At 40.1% G+C, this 20444-nt stretch overlaps 1 protein-coding gene across 2 annotated transcripts in view; it reads left to right on the plus strand.

Annotated features, from left to right (window-relative positions):
- Nucleotides 1–20444, plus strand: part of CRADD (CASP2 and RIPK1 domain containing adaptor with death domain) — an 89507-nt gene that overhangs the window by 47961 nt on the left and 21102 nt on the right. The window lies entirely within an intron of this gene.

Consider the following 20444-nt stretch of genomic DNA (forward strand, 5'->3'; position numbering starts at 1 on the left):
CTGTTTTCTTTCTCTTTTTTTTTTTTTTTTAAACTCACTGACATTCCTTTGCCCACTGCCATATCTTTTAAGGGCAGAATTGTTCAAAAATCTAACTCCAAATTCCATAAACATTTGATATGCCATTCTTATTTGTAGATCCAGTTAGATGACAGGTTATCAGCGGTTAAGGACAACCTCCCATCATGTGTACCTCTTTCCTTAGGTACAAATCTGACTCCTTTGTCTCCCATCTTTTCTACTGTCAGTGGAGCATCCTGCTTGCTCATGTTCCTTTTTTTCCCCTTTACAATTTTCCCCATATTCCCTTTCCCTCTGCTGCTCATTCTTTGCCTACATGATCACCTTTATTTAGGAGATTTTTCATACAATCATGGAATCATTTAGGTTAGAAAAGACCCTTAAGATCACCAAGTCCAGCCATTAATCCAGTACCATCATGTTCACCACTAAACCATGTCCCTAAGCACCACATCTGCATGTTTTTTGAGTACTTCCTGGGATGCTGATTCCACCTTTTTCCTGGGTAGCCTGTTCTGATGCTTGCCCACTCTTTCAGTGAAGAAATTTTTCCTAACACCCAATCCAAACCTCATCTGGTGCAATGTGAGGCTGTTTCATCTTGTTACCTGGGAGAAGAGACCAACGCATGCCTGTCTGCAGTCTCCTTCAGGCAGTTGTAGAGGGTGGTAAGTTCTCCTCTAAGCCCATTTTGCTCTGGGCTAAATAACATTAGTTTCTGTAGTGTTCCTCTTAAGACTTGTGACCTTCAACCTTCATTGCCCTTCTCTGGATGCTCCAGCCCCTCAATGTCTCTCCCATAATGAGGGGCTCCGAACTGGACACGATATTTGAGGTGCGGCCTCACAAGACTGAGTACAGAGGGACAATCACTGCCCTGGTTCTGCTGGCCACACTGTTGCTGACACAGGCCAGGATGCTCTTGGCTTTCTTGGTCACCTGGGCACACACTGGCTCATATACAGCTGCTATTGCCCCAGGTCCTTTCCTTCTGAGCAGCTTCCCAGTGACTCTTCCCCCAGCCTGTAGTGCTGGATGGAGTTATTGTGACCCAAGCGTGGCCTTGGCCTATTGATCCAGCCTGTCCAGATCCCTCTGCAGAGCCTTCCTACCCTCCAGCAGATCAATACTCCTGTCTAACTTGGTGCTGCTTGCAAACTTACCAAGGGTGCACTGTCCAGGTTAAGTTCTAGGTGGGCTTTGACACTTCTGAATTTCTCCCTGCATAACTTCACGGCATCCATGTAATCCTCCTTAGTTGCTTACCCCCTTCTTCCAAAGGTCATAAACTCTCTTTTTTTTTCCTGAGTTCCAGCCAAAATTCTATCCAGCCAGGCCAGTCATCTTCCCTGCCATCCAGTTGCTGAATTGCTTAATAGAAAGATTTAACACTGGGCAGTTGCACACAGCATAGTAAAAGTTGATAAATTTAATACTGTTTGCTATTGTATTAAATGAACATCTGACTACAGTGCATACCAGAAACACCCAGCATTGCAGCACTGCAGGAAAGCATTTTAATATTTGACTGCATGTATTACCAAGCTGCAATTTCTAAGAATACTTTCCTGAAAAATGAAGATACTTCTGTAAATTGATTTTTACTGTCTGAAGCTTTCAAAAAGTCTAAGTAATAGATGAGGGCAGCGTATTCCTTTAATATGATTAATTCTAATATGATAAATTCTCATTGGGCATTTGAGCCTGAAGGTGAAGGAAACATTCAGAATTATTTCTTAACAATCATGCAAATATTCTGCAGTAAGTGGGAAAATATTAAAGTCACAGTCAGAGCTTTAATTTTTTTTTTTTTTTACTGTAGAATAGGAAAGTTTAAAGCTTTTGAATAATTAGTGGATGATCCTTCGTCCCTGGCAAAACCCACATTAAAAACATATTAAAGTACTGATGAACTATTTCAGTCTGATAGTTGAGTAAGAGACCAAAATTTCTGTTACAATTGCAGGTGTTTCCTGCAGCTGAGTATGAAATTAAGTAAATTTTTATTAAGTTACAGTTGCTATTTGTTGAGCTTTTGCTGTTCCTAGTTTTTTTCTTAGTTACTGTTTTCCAGGAATTCTGGAACTAAGAAATGTTCTACTTAGAATTTGAAAACATAAAGCCATCAATTCACTGAGTTTATTTTTAAGCATGGAAAGCAGTGAAACAGAGATTTCTAATTTTTTACTCTGTTATCTTTTAAACTGTTTAATATGGTTTAATTACACTTCATGGAGCAAAAACCCCACAAATAGTAATTGCATGTATGTTCTTACTACATTAAACAAACAAACACTTCCCTCTGAAAGAGAGTGATTTTACCAACAAAACAAAAAAAGGAAGGGATAAGTAAATAATTAAAATTTATTTTTTTAAGATACAGAAATTAGGTAATAGCTTGTTGCCATTTGCTGTTTTTCTTTAAACATACTGGCTTTTTATTTTCACTGGTTCTATGAAAGTAGAAGGTGCCTTCTTTCCTATCATTTCTCTAATTACTTTCTGCATTAAACAAGCCATTCTTTTTCTCATTTTATACTTTCACTTTTCCAGATATTTCCTCAGAAGTATTCTGTCTTTTAGTCCTTTTCTGAAATTTTCATATTCTCTCCACTCTCATTCTTTTATTCTCAGGGCCTAAGTCCAGTGGTGCTCAGTATTCAGAGGAAACCGTGGCAGTATTTGCCTTAAGCTTGCACTTCCCTATCCTGTTCTTAATGAGGAAGTCAATCCCTCTGTCAGTCACTGGAGGCTGCAAGTAGAGATTTATTATTATTGCCTACTATTTTACAAATTATTTTAAATTAAAAGAAAAAAAAAGAAGAGGGAAGGAAACACTAGACTAGTAAATATGAAACACAAGAAAATATCACATCAGCAGAATTCAAGCTTGTTTTTAGGAACTGAATTTCACTGCTCTGTTATCTCAGAATGTGTGTCTCAGATGCCAAACCTATCTTGTTGAGTCTTAATACCCAGTGTAGCTCTCCTTCCCTTTTCAGGATCTCAATAATAACTCCTAGGAAAAGCTGAAATAAGTAGCATAGGAAATTAAATGCAGTTTAAGGTAAATAGTCTACTTCCCACATAATGTAAAACGATACAGCTCCACTAATCCTTCTTGGGATTACAATACTTTCTGCCATCTGACAGAAGCGAATAGTGTCTTTGGTGGAAGACTCTGAGCTCAGCTTAATTGAGTGGTCAATCAAGAGTACAAGTGCACTGCCGGTAGTCAGCCAGTGCACAGCAACAAGTGCTTCATTTATTATAGTCCAGGTTTATTTTATGAGTTAGGATTATTGATGTGGGCAAAGAGAGTCTTTTTCAACAGTATCTAAGGGGAAAGCAGGTCCAAAGCAGACAGCAGCTGGTAGTGAAATCAGCTCTCCCATAGCTCTGCAGAAGACTGGTTGTTTCCCTCTGCATCAGACCTGGTTCTTGGCAGTTTATCCAGCATGCACAGGCCACTGCTTTAAGACTGTATCTTGCCTCCCTGAAACAGCCTTCAAAAAGCTAAGACTTGCTGCTTCCCAAAGCAATACCTTCCTACTCCTTTTCCTGGCATGTATCCTGGGACACATTTCACACTTCTTCCATTCAAGGTCCAATATCATAGGATACACTAACTGTGTGTTTTTAGCCAAGCAAATTGTAAGTAAGCAGTGCATAATGCCTGCATTTCTGCAGAATACCTTCAGAACCAGACACAGGATCAACAACCCATTTGAAGATTTAATGCTTGTTCTTTTAGACTGATGGGCCAGAAAGTTGATCTTTCTGCTGCCTTGCTTTTCTTTTTCCTCACTTGGATTTTCCTGGGTCAAAGCTGTTCCTTTTCTCCAGTGGTATTTTTTCAGTGGATTCTAATGATACAGGCAATATCCTTTTCAATAGCTGGTGTTTACTTTATGTCAACCGCAGTAAATTAAGTTATAGTCTCAATGCTGAGAAAACTACATTGCTGACAATATGCGTGCCTGTGCTTGTCATGGTGGCACTAGTAGCTGTGAGTAGAGACTGACTTGGGTCCACCCTGTAGCATTTACAGGTGACAGGAGTAACATCCATTTCTTCACTTCATTGTAATAACTTGGTTGAAGCCCTGTACTTTCAAAGCATTTTTTTCTTCCAAATCTGCAATTCTCCCTAGGAACAGCTGAATTGGACTTTTACTGCAGACTTACTTATAATAGAGATTTCAGTTGTGATTTGCTTTTATCTTCAGGTTCCCTTTGAGAACTATACTTCTAATATTTGACATTAACTATTTAAGCCTGAAGTTTTCTCACATACCATGATTCTGTTGGGCAAAAGTCTCTGGCCGGCTGAAATGTGCAAAACATAGCAAGAAGGAGCCCCACCAAAACCCAAAATCCCTCTAGAAAAGTTCTCAGCTTGTGCTGCTGAAGTCGGGCAGGTGTGGTAAAGGCCTGTGCTGTCTTGGAAAGCAATTTTTCATTTTAATGATTTATTGGCAGATAACTGATATTATGAAAGAACAGTATATGCCCTGATGATGAAATGTGTTTTAAATGTCACTCTGCACAACATCTTTCTTGCAAGGAGGGGCATGCTTGAAGCTGTACCACTCCAAAAATGCCTCATGCAGGACTCAGTGCTGGCTGAGGTTGCCACAGCCCTGCTGGACTCACACATACATCAGGAAAAGGCAACAAATTTCCACCCTTATGATGTCCCTGCTTTTGCTGGCACATACCAGACTGTCTAAATGCTTGTCATCTTCTTCTCCCTCAGAAGCCTTCTTTTTCTTGGAACACACCACAGCTTTTTCTCCTATTCAGCTATACTGACCAAAAAGGTGGGTAAGATAAACCATCCAAAATCTCATAACCCAGAGATGCCTGCTGATTTTTCATGCTGCCTATCCTCTGAATGGCCACTAGCACCTCAGAATGTGCCAACAAGTTCATCTGCCAGCCACCTCAGCTAGTGGGCCTGTAAGAAAGAGGGACCTCTTTCGTGCACATGAGAGGCTGATTTAAAGTTGTATAATGAAGTTCATGTTGCATCCAAAAAAAAGCAATGAGAAACTGCCTTCATCCTCCTTAGTCTTTGCCTTGTATGTAGTGTGAATTCATTGATTTAGCAGAATGGTAAATCTGACTTCAGGTCTGTGGTGGTTTCTAATGGATGGTAAGACCTATGCTAGATCCTGATCAATAGTGTTTCCTCCCTCTTGGTGATGCAGTGTAGCCCCAAACCCACCCAAGTACCCAGCATGGAGCATAGAGAACATATGTATGTGTTACATTCTTGGCCTAGAGAGCAAGACAATGATGAAATGTATACGCATATGTTTCAGTGCCTTCCTTAGAGAGTTCTCCCCATTTCCTCCCAGTCATCACAATCTTTGTGATTTTTCTCATAAAAACCTCAAGCTGCTCATGCTTCCACTTTCTGGTTTCCAAACCCTCAGTCCTTTCTATTAAACCTGAGTGTAGCTAAGGCCTCTGTCCTCACCTGTCATCCTTTCTGGCCACTTCCAAAAGCATCCATTTCACTTTTCAGCATACACATATGCTGTCACAGTCTGGTAGATCTTTTTGCCGTTCCTTTCCATTGCTTTCTGAAATGAACTAACTGCAGCTCATCAGTATTTGGTATATGCTTAGGGCTGTTTCCAGGCTTCAGGAGAAAGTTTGCACTTGGATTATCTCAGTGCTTGAAGCAATGTGCAAAAAAAATTCTGTTTCTTGTCCCCTGAATGAGGAATAGCCACTCTTCTCAAAAGAAGCTTCCCAGAGCTTCCCTGTGTACAATAAAAAAATGAGCTTTCCTATTTTTTGCTTAGCTGGAAGGCAAGCCTGGATGGTTGAGGAAAAATGTGGTCACAATCCTACATAATTCTTTCCAGCTCTTTTGAAGGAAGATCTTTGTCTACTTTTTTCTCTCTCCTGCTGTTGCTGTGCCTACCACTCAGTGTCTCACCTGGACTCAACTTTGCTTTGCAGCTTTTCCCTCTGAATCTTCCTCCTCTCACATACCAGCTACCTACCCTCTCATCCAGCTTTTCACACCATATAATGTTTTGCTGTTCTCCTTTCCCAGTGATGCAGCTCAGTGGCTTGCCAAGCCAGGACACACCTCTGCCTGTTGGGGAATGTGGAATATACTGGGGTGGGGTTGGGGAAGGTTGTGCTTTGTGTGCTTCAGAGAGCAGAGCAAAAGGAGCACCTGGGAGGAAGTGGCTGGGGCAGGGCTAGCGGGGTTGTGGAGCCTTCAGCTGTTTGAGGAAGATGAAGGAGGAGGGCAAACACAGCACGGAGCATTGTGGGAATAGTGGCCAGTCAGTACCGGCCTTCAGCTGTGGAGGCTGCCAGCCTACCCTCCTCTAGCTGTGGTCAGATCTGGGTGCCTGCTCTGGCTACCCCTGCCCAGTCACTGCTAGCTGCCCTCCCCATGGTTTTCCTTGCAGGAGAAACCTCTTCCCCATGGGGCAGCCTGCAGTTCCCCACCTCTCCCTTCCTTGTTTCTCCGGGAGTCAGCAGTTCTCCATCTGGCTGGGGATGGCAGGAGTTCATAACGAATGTATCCCAGGATTGCATAGAGGAAAAGATGTTGAAGAACTGCTGCTGTAGCTCTCATTATCGAGAGTGGTGTGACGATGAGCGGCTTGTGACTTGATGGCATGTGTGTCTGGGACCTCTGCCAGAACATCCATTTGGAGTGAGCTCTGCGTGGTGGAGTGATACAAATAGCAGAGGAGCTCACAGAAACCAGGCACTGCCAGCTGTATTTGCTGCTTTGCTTTTTATTTTTATTTTGCAACATGTTAGGATTTAAAAATGGCTTAATGGACATTTTTTTCAGTAGTAAATCAGAGCTTCCTAAATCCAGTATTAGTAAAAATATCCTTGAAACCTAGGTGCACTTTATGAGGTTCAAGAGACTAGAGCAGGCAGCTTAAATGTTCAGAGCATCTCCCCACTCCTGAGATTCATTTGCTCATTTCAATAGAATCTGTTTCTCAAGGCCAAAATATGGAATTTCTCTTTTTATCTGAACTGCAGTTTGCTTTTACCAAAACATAAGGGGAACTGGAGACCTCTTGGGGCCCTTTGTTGTCTACAAAAGATGAGGAAGGCTGATCAGTCTTTCCTTATAAAATTTACTGGTTTTTGATAAGGAACCTGAGCCACATTTTTAAATTTTTGTGTTCAATGTTAAAATAATCTTGGGGATGCCTTGGGTTTTTTGTGTGAAGGAGAGAAAACAAGCAAGGGAGAAATTGTTTCCTCACATATTTCTTTTCGTCAATATAATAATAGAAAAGAGTTCTCAAAATGTTCAAGGTAATAATAAAAAATAACTCTGAGTGTCGTTAAGTTGTATTTGTTCACTGTACTTATAGGAAGTGATATTTTCTGAGCAATATAAAAGCAGACAGCTCTCAGGTGTGTTGAATTATGAGAAAAGCAACTTGCACACCCAAAACAACCAACTCTTCAAACCACAATGCAGCTGCAATGGGAATCCCTTTCAACACTATTCTAAAATTTTCTATCCCCAAATTAGAATTTTATTTTCCCTCTAAAATGAGGACAACTTGCCAAGCTAATTTATTAATGAGCAACAGTGAAAGTGATTAGATCTCTCCTGTCCTCCTTTAAGGTCCCCTTGACCTTAAAGCACAATGGAGGTTAGAGTATCTTACATTTGTGGTACCCTGGTGCCCTGTTTCTGCTAAGATGGCCCTATAATGAAGAAAACAAAGCTTCCATTATGGTGTATGGTGCATGTCATACGTGTCCAGACTTTTCTATCTGACATATGACTGTGATGCACATCAGTGGGTATCTCAGGATGATGTGCATTGTAAATCCACATGTATGTGTGTTTGAGAGTGACCTCAGTTTCCTAGTAGCAAAGCTTTTAGGCTCTATCTGAACATATCTAGAAACCTTAGTGTCTTTTTCTAATGTCCATATTTAGGAGTTTGGAATGAAAATAATTTCCTAAGAACTTTATGAGTGTAGACCAAACTGATTGTGAATCGGTATCTGTGGCATAGAAACTCTGTAAGTAAATAAGATGTAACTTTAGGGGTTGGGGGTATATCTTTATTAGTAGGACAAGCAGTGAAAAGACAGCCAGGGATATGGCGGCATTTATATTAGTCTGCCTTGCTTGGCTGATTTTGTTGCTCTAAACTTTGTCTATCTGCTAAACAGAATTCAAGGGGCTTCCTTGCATGATACTCTGATCCTTGTTCAGTGTTCTTAATCACAAGCCTAACTTCAAGCATATGAATAGTTCCACTTATCACAGGTGTTGACAAAGCCAATTCTGAGTGTCCATTTGCTGTCTTCTCTAAATATTGCCAGTTGTATTTTCTCTTAACATAAGAAATTCATCCTGTAATATTCTCCTCTTCCTGCTTTTTCACCCTGAAAACACATGCTCTTTCAGACTGGAAGGATTTAATTCCTCTTAACAGAGTGATTGATTTTATGGAAAAAAATGTTTATCAAAATGGCCAAGAGAACAATTCCACATATCATGAAAGTTTCAAAAACAGTTTGCAATGAAAGGCAAGTGATTGCTTAGAGTGGCAAAATTATGTCTCTAGTGAAAAGAGTTTCTATTTTCTCGTGCATAGTCACAACATCACAGAATGGATGAGGGTGGCAATAACCCTTGGACATAACCTAAACTAACACCTCCTGCTGAGATCACAGTCAGACAGAACATGTTGCTCAGTACTGTAAGCCATCAGAATCTGAGCTTCTCCAAGGATGGAGACTCCACAACCTCTCTGAGCAGCCTGGTCTGGTGTTCAGTCACTCTCTCAGTGAGAAGTTTTCTTGTGTTTAAATTGAGTTTCCTGTATTTGAATTTCTCCCTGTTGCTTGTCATCCTGTCACTGGACACCACTGAAAAGAGCCTGGCTCCATCTTTTTTGCTTCCCCCCATGAGGAATGGGTAGGCTGATTAGGATGTACTTGAGCTTCTCCAGGCTGAACACTGCCAGCTCTGTCAGCCTCTCTTAATTTGTCAGATGCTCCAAGCCCTCTCAGTCTTCCTGGTCCTTTGGCTGACTCAGTCTACCACGCCTGTGTCTCTCTTTTTTGGGGATCTCAGCACTGGACCCAGCCTTCCAACTTTGTCTCACCAGGACTGAGGAGAGGGGAGGGATCACCTTCCTTGACTTCGTAGTGATGCTCTGCTTAATGCAGTGCTGGACACTGTTGGCCTGCTTTGCTGCAGGGGTGCATTGTTGGCTTATAGCTTTTTCATCAAGATGCCCAGGTCCTTCTTCAGGGAGCTGCTTCCCAGCCTATAGTGGTGTTTGGAATTACTCCTGCCCAGGTGGCATTTAATTTTGTTGAACTGCACAACGTTTCTGTTGGCCAATTTCTTCAGCATGTCCAGGTATTTCTGGATGGCAGCAAGGTGCTCTAGTGCATCAGACACTGCTCCCAGTTTTGTATCATCTGTGGACTTGCTGAGGGTACCCACTGGCCTAGCATCCACATAATTGATGAAGAGGCTAAATTGTCTTGGCCCCAACATCTTCGGCTGGGGTACTCCAGCTGTGTCTTGCCAGACTTGGTGCTGCTAACTGCAACTTGTAAAGATCAGCTGGTCGTTTTGTAGTCAGTTTACCTTCCTATCCACTTATCTGACCAAACCACATGGCTGGTCTGCTAGGTTGTTGTGAGAGACAGTGTCAAAGCCATTACTGAAGGTGAGATAAACAACATCCACTGCTCTCCCCTCGCCACCCAGAAGTCATCTTGTTTAGAAGGCTTGAGTTTTTTACCAGGTTGTCAGGAAACCACTGAGGCTAGAAGAACAGCTAATACACTGTTGCATTAGTGTCTCAGCCAGTGAATTTGCTAACTAACTGCTCGAATCTCAAATCTCTCAAAGCTGTGAAACTCAGTTGCAATTTTAAGCCTGAATCTGGCTTTAAAATGAAGAAATGTATTTTTAGTTAATTTAACAAATAATCAGTAAAACTTCTCAAGCTGTTTTTTTAAAGTTCTAGTTGCAAAAAAAAAATATATATATATTAAATCAGTGCAGAAATAATTTTGGAACTTTGAATGAAGCAGGTTATCAATAACATATGAAAACTTCAGGCATTAAAGGGAGGAAGGCCTTCCTTCCAGGTAATGTTGGAATATTATGGCTCTTCAAATGTGATTAATTTTTTTTCTTACTGGAAGTTAAATCAGAGTAAAAACTGTAGTTTATGATTTGTATAGTTTTGCTATTCCAGTTGAGGTATTTTTTGTTTCCTTTTGTTAGAAATAAATTCTTTAACTTCCATGCTAGTTAATAATTTGTAAGTGCTCAATGCTATGCTAGATTTGCAGGGAACAACTTTGTCTCACTGCCTGCATAAGTACTGCTCTTTTTCCTCCTTTTTTATAAAGTTTGAATGTGTTGCAAATCTGTGGCCACTATTGAGTCATGCTGTGTAACCAGGCCAAGCAGGGATGTCTTGCCTATTTCTGTCTTTCTAAGGATATTTCTAACATTTGGCTCTAATTAGGAGAATGTAGAAATGAGGGACAACAAGATATTTTTTACACGACCTCCAATTACTTAAGGAGAACGCTAAATTTAACATTTGAGTTCTCTTCTTAAAATGAAACTAGAATGTTGGTTGTTTGTAACATTTAAGTGTTTTCATGGGGAGAAAATACATGATGGAAAATAAGGGGCTACTAAAAGGTCACTTTTATAGGAACAGAAGGCATAATAGAAGTCAGTGGCTAGAATCTGAGTCCAGAAAAATATTCTATTAGAAAAGTATTTCTATTTAGTAAAGACTGAAAGATTTTGTGGTAGATGCACTGTAGCCAGACAAAAGTCTGTCCTGTATTCCAACACAGCAGAACCTAGTGCAAGGGCAACAGTGTAATAAAAGGGCATGTGGTAATGTGAAATGTTACAGAGAGCAGGGGGGTTCATTATCTAACTCTAGATCACATGTGGCCCCTTGTCCAGCCTGCCACCCTCTCTGTTGCTGTAGCACTCATCTATTGTGAGATGGGGTGAAAAGCAGCATGCTTCTGGGAAGACTGGGGCTGATAAATGGACAAGAAACAGTTGTCCAGCCTGTAGACCAGTTTATATCTGCTCCTGAGGTTTGGCCAGAGAGACCCTTCAGTGCTGGTAACGCGTCCCAGGTCCCTCTGACTGGAGACAGTGGGAGAGTATGCAGAAGCCTGGCTGTACCACTGCTGAAACACCAACACTGGTGAACTGGCTTGAAGTTCAACTAGTGTCACACTTGTCTGTTTGTCGTCTGTGATTAGATATGAGAAAATGTTGAATAGGGGAGACCTGAATACAATGATTTAGAAAGACAAAGGGATCTACTCACAGAGAAAATTAGAAGACTGGAAGATCTGGGAAAAAACTCATAGCAGCTGTCCTAGCAAAGTTGCTGTCACTGGCATAGTGTAGCCATACAGGAATGGAGCTGAGGAACCCCACTTGCCCTTAAGAGACAGAAAATGGTCCAGTGATACGACTGAGGCAGAAAATGCAATTTTAAGGCTGGGGTTGACAGGAGAAATAGGGAGTTAAAAGGTACTGTTTAACCTGTCCCCCCACATTATGGTTCTGTATTCTGCACAGTAATTCTTCTGTGAACCTCATCATTCCTGGTAAACTCAGTCATACTTTTCTGGAAAAACAGATGGAAAACCCAAAAGTACTGTAGCTCTACATGTCAATTTGTAAAATACAGAAAACATTTGGCCAATTAAAGGCATGGCAGTGTGGATATGGTACTCTCTGATCCCCAGGCACAACAAGTACATATTGTTTATTTCTTGTGATCCTGGGTGTGGGGGAGGCTTGAAGGTGAGTCAGCTGTAAATTAATAATGTGTGGAGCAATTAAGAAACACATATAATTTAGCAAAATTATCTTCTTATGACAGCAGAAAATGCACTTAGGCTCCTGTAGCCAGGTCACAGTTCTGTCACTGCCTATGATCCTCCCATTGAAATCACTGGAGCAGTGACAGTGTTTGACATCATACTGAAATGTGTCCATAATCCCATGAATCAGAAATAACAGATTTGTGAACCAAGTCTGAGACTTCATAAAGTATATCTGTGCATCGGGGTTCAGTTCCCACTGAACTCCAGTAGTGTTTTCTAGAAATCTCAGGCAAATTACTTGCTGTCATCTGACATACCTATAGAAACTCCAACTAGGAGAAAAGTTGTTTATTCAAATACCTCTCATAAAAATAAAAATGGCATTAATAATGCATTTCAGAAATCAGCCAATTATAATTCCTAGAAACATTTGTTCAGGGCACAGGAACAGCTCTGATTCTTCTGCATAGAGCTAGGAAGATGATAAGAACTAATACCTTGCTGGGAAAGTGGTATTTGTTGTGAGATTTAGATTTTGACTGTGACACATAGCTGTAAGTTGTGTAGGTTTGTTGTCATTTTTATTATATGCATTTTATAATAGGTTTAGGGACTAACCAGGATCATTATGCAAATGCAAAGCATTCATTTTGCAGATGGTTCCTGTTCAAAGTCATACTTGGTATAAACTGTAATATCAAAGAAGAAATAATTTGATACCTAAAAGCAAGTTATTCATCTATGTAAGCAGAAAGTTCCTTTGTTACTAAATCAAAGAGGAGATTCTTTAAATGCATAACTCCACCAGTGTTTTGAGATCCCTTTTGTACTTACTTGTTCTGTTGAGATAAAAAGATAGAATCACCATTTTGCAGGAAGCACCACATACATGGGCTTTTATAAGCTATGTAAATCAAACCACTGGATTTGATTTTTATTATACGAACCCTGCTTTTATTACATATACTCTGCTTCTGAATTTTCAATATAATTAGTGTAACAATAACCCTACAAATATTGTATCCAAATGTTTTATCTCATCATATCATATCCAAATACTTTATTCATCCTATATCACATCACCTTCCCCTCTTTCTCACTACATTTTTAGCTGCCCAGCTACCTATCTAACATTTCATTGCCTCATACCTAATTAGCAGGAAACAATTCTGTCTCCTGAGTTAGGAAAAAAATAAAATATTTCTCTTTTAGGTCGTCTAACAGAAAAATCTGCTGTGTCTCCCAGAAATCCCAACCCTTATTTACTTCGCATCAACTGTTTAGCAAACAAAGAAATGAACCACCATGCTCCACAGTGAATGGCTAAGTGGTATTTGTCTGCATGATGGTAGGCCCTGAATTCAGCACCTCTATCCTCAGAATATTGCTGAAGTTTTGTAGGCAGCACAGCAAAGGAGAGTTTTGTAGAAAGAGTTGGAAAATAGTTATCTGAAACAAGTAACAGATTTTTTTTCTCCAGGTTAGCCAGCTCCTTGAGGAATGGATACTATTTCATAGAGGATGCTGACTTAGCCTGTTAATAGAGATACTGATTTGTAGAAGTACAAACATTCTTTTAATTAGTCCAAGTATTCAGATCCAGACTTGGATCTCTGAATTGATTTGTTTCTTATGTCACATTGCATGATATTGCAACATAGCCTGGTAGGGGTATTTAACACAAGCCTGGAGTTCTGTGGGAGCTGAGACAAAATGGTAGGAACTTTCTGTGAGAGCTTAAGATCATACTATGAGACAGTTGATGGGAAGTTGTTTTTTAGTTTGTGGTTTTGTTTGTTTTTTCGGGTTTTTAGTGGGAAGCCATATTTTAAACATTTCCTCTTTGTCAGAGACACTTGAGGACTGCCTTGAAAAAAGACCCTAGTGCAGTGATGCTTCTCTGAAAGAGGCTGGTAAGAGGTACTGAGGGAGACATGTAGGTCTTCAGTATGTCCAAAGGCTGCATTTGGATCACTGGTGTTTAGTGGCTAAAGACTGTTTATCCTGTGAATATATCTAAACTGTTTTGAACCCAGTTTTACTTAACCTCCAGAACTTCCTGTGCCTATGAGTTTGGCAAATTGTAGAGTGAGGAAAAACCTTATTTTTTCCTTACTGTGTTTTCTTTATATGCAGCCTGTTAAGATATGTATGGTAAGCACCTGTGCTCAGGGGTGGTATGCATCTGACTTTCTTTTCCTTTGTTTGTAGTAAGTGTTGCTGACATGGTGATATGTCCTAAATATATAAAAAAAGAAAATATTACCTAGAGGGGTGTATGAGGAGAAATAATAATTTAAGGATTATATATTATCTGCACAGACAGTGGCTCTTGATGTTCACAGACTCAGTTTCAAATAAGATAAGAACATACTTTTTAAAATAACCTTTTGAAACTTACTGTAGGTCGCAAAGCAGTTTGAGATATTGCTGTTGTAAACCCCCTTGGTTTTGTATAAGCAATGCAATATCCTGTTCCATGGTGCTGTGAAGTTGGATTGGACTGTTTTAGTAGTTAATGGGTCATGTTCCACCTGGAGGCCTGTGACAAGCACAGGTCTGTGTTGGGACATGCCCTGTTTAGCATCAGAGACCTGGGTGAGGAGACCAGGTGCACATTTATCTGGTGTACAGATGACATCAAACTGGGGGAACCAGTCAGTGTGCTGATGCACAGAGTTGCCATTCGGAGAGACCTGGGTAGACTGAGCCAACAGGAAAGCATTAGGGCCTGTCGTGCTTTAGGAATGGCAGCTCCCAATTCAGTGCCCCTGGCCAACTAAGACTCTCCCAAACCAGATGATACTTCCTCTAATCTCCAACTTCCCCTCTCCCTTCCTGATGCCAGGACACAGTTGTGAAGCGGAGGCAGAAAAAGGTGAAAATTACCGGTTGAGATACAAATAACTTACTGGAAACAGCAATGAGATAAGATAATGAACAGTAACGGCAACAATATTAAGAACAAAAGGTGTAAGACAAAGAAACTATTTGCAGTGGGAAAAACCACAACAAAGTACCAACTTGTTCCTCTCCACCACACCACGCTTTTCCCTATCCTGAAATGAGAAAGAGTCCCTTAGTCCTGCCTATTGCAAATGGCACGAGATGGAATTGTGTAGCAGTAGGGTCTGAGCACATATCTTTCCTGGTTTCTGTAATAAAATGAACTCTGTCCTGGCTGAAACTAGGACAGGACCAAATGTGAAGTCCTGCACCTGGAAAAGAAGCAAAACAGGTGACTGACTGTGGGGAGCAACTGTGTTGAAAGGGAATGTGAATGTGTTATAAATAGCAGGCAAATATGAGCCGACAGTGTTCTGGCTGAGAGCACCCTGGGCTCTTTTAAGATGAGTGGAGTTAGTAAATCAAGGGAAGGGATTATCTCCCTCAACATTCATGATGGCACATTTAGATACTGTGGCCTGTTTTGGTCTCTTGAGCATGGGAAAGACATCAGTAAACTGGAATGAGTTCAGGAAAGAATTATCATGATGATGCCCCTGGTACTTGAAGAGAGGCTGAGGGACCAGATCTGGCTCATCTCAGAAAAGATTGCTTTGGAGGGACCTGACATCTGCCCCTCACTGCTTATGCTGGAGTGATGGAGGAGATGGAACCAGGCTGTGCACAGTGATGCAGAGTCATAGGGTAAGAGTTAACAGACATATGTTGAAATGGGGACTTTGGGAGAAATGTTTTCTCCACTAGCATGGTTAAGCAGTGGTTATCCAGAGAGGCAATGCAGACTTCATTCTTGAAGGTTTTCAAGATTCACCTGATCTGAACTGACAGCCAGTTCTACTCTGAGCAGAAGGTTGTACTGGAGATTTTCTGAGGTCCCTTCTAGCCTCAATTATTCAGAGATCACAGGTTCCTTCAGTTACACCAAGATTTCACCCAGGGTGTATTTGTATATGCCAGGACTTTGCAAGCTTGGTGTGTACTGTGGGCATGTTCAGTTGATCATGTGTGCTCCTTTGGAAGGCACAGGCCAGATTGTTTTTCCATTATTTATGTGTTACTGTCTCATCCTGATGCACATCCATCCAAGGTGTACATCAACTTCAGAAAAGCTTGTTTAATGGTATTGTTTGTTCATGTCATTCTTGTTCTGCGTATCTGCTTCCTGTGAGTCCTTCCAATGAGGATATGAAAGACTAAAGCAAATGTGGTACTACTACACCTCCCCTTCTCTTTCTGTGACAGTGATATGAACTGAATTATGTATCCAACCATTTATTTTTATTAGACTTCAAATTTGTCCTTTCTAGATTTTTTTTGTGAATAAAGATTATCTTTTTTTTTTCTGCTTTCATCTCATTTTTGAATGTTGCAAAATAAATAAATGAAAGTACTAATCAACTTCTGCTACTAATCAAATTTTGTGTATGATTCCTCTACATGGTTTGAAATGTAATATGACTGAATTCCTACTGTCTTGCAATGTAGGAGTTGGAAGTTCTGCTCAAAAGAAAGAAAAGAAACTGGAAATAGCCTAGAACATGTTACCTTCTTGGGGTTTGTGCTCTGTGCTAAAAAAATTGCAATAATGTCATCTCTGATATAACCAATGACAACAAATTGTCTAGGAGCTATGATAAACATCATGATTAAAAAGTGTTTTTGTTAAGGATTGTGGCCATTTGTGCTGCATGACCTGAAATAAAATCCAGTTAAGGATTATCTAGATATGCTTTGATGTACTGTAAGATACCTCAATATTCATGAATGGGCTGCTGTTTGCTAGATGTTATCTTTGTTCCTTAGAGCTCTGACTTCAGTGCACCTGCTCCTTATTTTAACAGCAGATTTACAGAAAAGGTTTCATGTTGGTTCATGTTCTGTCAGTTGAAAGATGAGTTAAACTCAGAAAGTTTTCCTTCTTAGCTCACTGGCTCCCCAGTCGAGGATTTGATCATTGATGTTTCCAGAATAATTTGGAAAGCTTAGTAGAGCATGTAGTTTCTGACATGGCATTTTGAAAACATCAGAGCATATGAATACTTTGGAATTCTGAACCATAAATATGGTACTTATTTATTAATTATGGTACTTATTTATTAAAAGTATTATTACTTTTATAAAAAATGCACAGTAGAGACCTTGATGGACATTGTCTCTGTCATGCTTGGCATGAAAATGAAGTAGATGCCTATTTGTTGTTTCTCTGCAAACGTAAGACCTTTCAAACCCCCAAACTTATGCTCTCAGTATGGACTATCTCTGTTAGCTCTTCACTCTCAGAAATTAAAAAGCTTGCAACCTTGCAGAGTAGAAGGGAAATTCGTGAGAAACTGATAGAGAGATGATGAACATTAATAGGATTCCCTGTGATGCATCTCATTGCTGCCAAAGTTGCCAACAACAGCATTTTAATTCCAGGAGAATGAGTTCAGGGACATTCATCATTGTCTTGTTGCTTGTGATCCCCTCTTTTCTCAACCAGTTTCCTCAGTCTCCAATAAGATTTCTTAAAGCTGAAGAGAAAGTCATGACTGCTTTCAGAGATTCAAATCGGCTGTGATAAAGTTGGCAATACCCTCTAGCCATTGAAACTTCAGCAGCTGGTGCTTGCTTCACAGCCTTGTTATATGTCAACCAGCAAAAGTAGTTCCACATTCTTTACAAGAAACATTGGTTATGCACATGGTCATTATTACTGGTCCAGCTTAGCCAGAACCTGCGCAAAATTATAACTGAATGGATGATCCTAAGGTTCATGCAACACACAGCCCAGTGTTGGACAGAATGCTGCTGTGGACAGGGAGGTATCTGCCCTCCATCCAACCTTTTCTGTCTGAGGACACGGAGGAGATTTGCCATTTGGTAGTCAAGCTGTGGTCTTGGACTGCAGATCCTGGAGCAGGACTCTTCATCTTTCCCTTCAATTCCACCAGTGTCCACCTCCATTGCGCAGCCTTTCTCTGCCTCTGCTTATGATGCTGTGGTTGCTCATGGCCTTCATACAGAGTTATCCACTAGCAAGGAACGTGCTTTGCCCACAAAATCTTGAAACTTCTTGGAGTTTGTTTGTTTCTGGGTTTTTTGCGGGTTTTTTTCAGAATGCTGAAAGGCATGCATAGCTGTGTCCTGTTTTCTACTCAGTGTCACTATTTGCTGAGCAGTTACCTACACTGAGCCTGACTTTACTTACTGTTCTCTTTGAATGTTCTCTTTGAATGACTCTCTGACTCTCCCTGTGAATGTCTTGTCTTGCATAGTTGTAACTACCAGTGTTAATAACTGAATCAGAGTGCAGCTGATTTTTCAGCTCCTAGGCAGTTAATTGAGCTAAGATTTAAGAAAAGACGCCACAAAAAAAAAAAAAAAAAAGAAAAAGAAAAAAAAAAAAAGCAAATAAAACAAAAAACAAGCAAAAAAACCCAAACCAAACCAAACCACCAAAACCAAATCTGGAAGTCACTAAGACATAAAAGATGCAAAATTTGAATGTAGTTTCAACAAGCCACTTTCCAAAACAAATTTAATTTTAAAGCCTCAGAATGGTACACATGTTTGTTAAAAGCCAGCAAGTACAAATATATCTTTAAAACTAACAAGGAAAAACCAAACTATTTCTATAAATCCCTGCTCTGTACTGACCTCATGAAAGTGTTTGGGTTGATAGGAAATTTATTAAAAATTAGGAAAATGCTGAAAGCAAAATTGTCTTCACTATTTGACTCCTCATAACTGTGTACTCTTGAATTACACCACAATATGTATGTATTTTCAGCAATAGCACTGCATCATTACGGTGAAATGAATATTGGAACAGGTGAGGAGCCTTCACTTAGGTTTCACTAAAGACTTCCAACAAAGACAGGCAGTTCTTAACTGATATTTAGTTTCCCTGCAGGAAGTATACTTACCTTTGTGGTGTGGGCACAGTACCTACAATGGCTTTTCACTGGGTTGGGTTTTTTCCCTTGTTTTATTCTACAGCTAGTCTTCACACTGAGCTGAGCAAGAGTAGCATGTAATTTACTATAATGATGGTTATTGCAGAGGTAATTGTTGCATGGCTGATATTAAAGGAACGCTTTTCAGCTGATGAGCACTACACTTCCCATTTCAAGGCTAAAAAACCCTCAACACAAACACACAAAGAAAGAGAAACTGCATAATTTAGATCTTTTTTTCAGAAAGCATTAGAGCATTCTCCAGTATGAGGAATATTCATTAGCTGTCCTTGTATGTGATTTTCCATTATAAGCAACAAAGGAAAATAAGACAAAGCCACAAATGCTGTGATTGAAGATCCTGTGTTACTGGCATAGTAACCACTTTCTGAAGTTTGGGAATAAATGAGTAGATATTTTTTGACATTTTTTTTTCATAATGGAGACATGTACCATAATTAACATTTTCCTTTTTGTCATTACTGTTCATAACCCTACTTGTGTGTTGGCTGGCCTGTATGTCCCTTTGTGGGAGTATGCTCTTCTCTTGGATTAATAATTAGAATTTGGCAGCTCTTCAGTTTGGACTAAGGTGTGTTGTGTTCATATATGCATTGCTTGACTTGTAAGGCAGCTGTCTTAGAGGGGAGATGTGAACTGAGGAGAACAGCTTCTAGCTTCCTGGCAAAACCTTCTAGATTTCCAACAAACCTGCAAGGCTGATTTGGTTAACATGCAAACTACAGAAGGTGATCTCAAGGACACAACCATTCAAAAGCAGAGTGGAAGAGGGCAGAACTGCTATGATCTTCATATATGCTTTAATGGTTTTAGCAAGTGGAACAATCTGTTGCCTGCTTGCAGAGCTAGATCATGAATTCCCTATCTTGTAAATATCTTCTGAGACTGGGAAGCTTGGTAGAGCTAAGCTTCAGCCTCTTCAGCTCCTGGGGCTCACTACAAGTCCACAGTATTTTCTGTAAGAAGTCTAAATTCAAAGCAATGGACAATATAAAATTATTTAGATTTTAGAACTTCTGGGGGAGTTTAGGTTATCAGAACATATAAAATGGCAGTATTTCTCTTTACTTATCACCTATATATTTTCCTGTGTAAGAATTGCCAAGTTATAATCCAGATTAGAATGCATTTTAGTAACAGATAAAATGATTCTTAAACACAGCTTGTGTGCACATCCTTTTGAGACACACCAAGGACTTGTGAAAATGTTTTCTGTAAAGGTAAAGTATTCAGGTCAAGTACGTAGTATGCTCCTGGTGTCTTATATTTAGGAATTTTCCTACACTTCAGCACTGCCTCTCTCAGTGAGTCAGGCTCGGAAATGAGACTGATAGCCAACTGGCTTTTCTTTTAAGAAGATTCAGAATGCTTGAACAAACAAGTTGTGAAAGCTTCCAAAGGGAAATTGCCCAGACTGGAGCTTGTCTGAGGAGAGTTTGTCATCAAGGGAATTCTCTGACATCTAAGAAATCTTTCACCAGCAGCAGACATCCCTTAGATAGAAAAAACACTGCCAAGCACTTATGGAAATATTTGAACTGGAGATGACTGACTAATTGATTGACTGTGCCTTTTCTACCACAGCCTTTTTTTTTTCCCTTCTTCATGATGGTTTCCTCAGTTGACT

Source organism: Taeniopygia guttata, chromosome 1A (assembly GCF_048771995.1).
Source record: "Taeniopygia guttata chromosome 1A, bTaeGut7.mat, whole genome shotgun sequence".
Lineage (NCBI taxonomy): Eukaryota > Metazoa > Chordata > Aves > Passeriformes > Estrildidae > Taeniopygia > Taeniopygia guttata.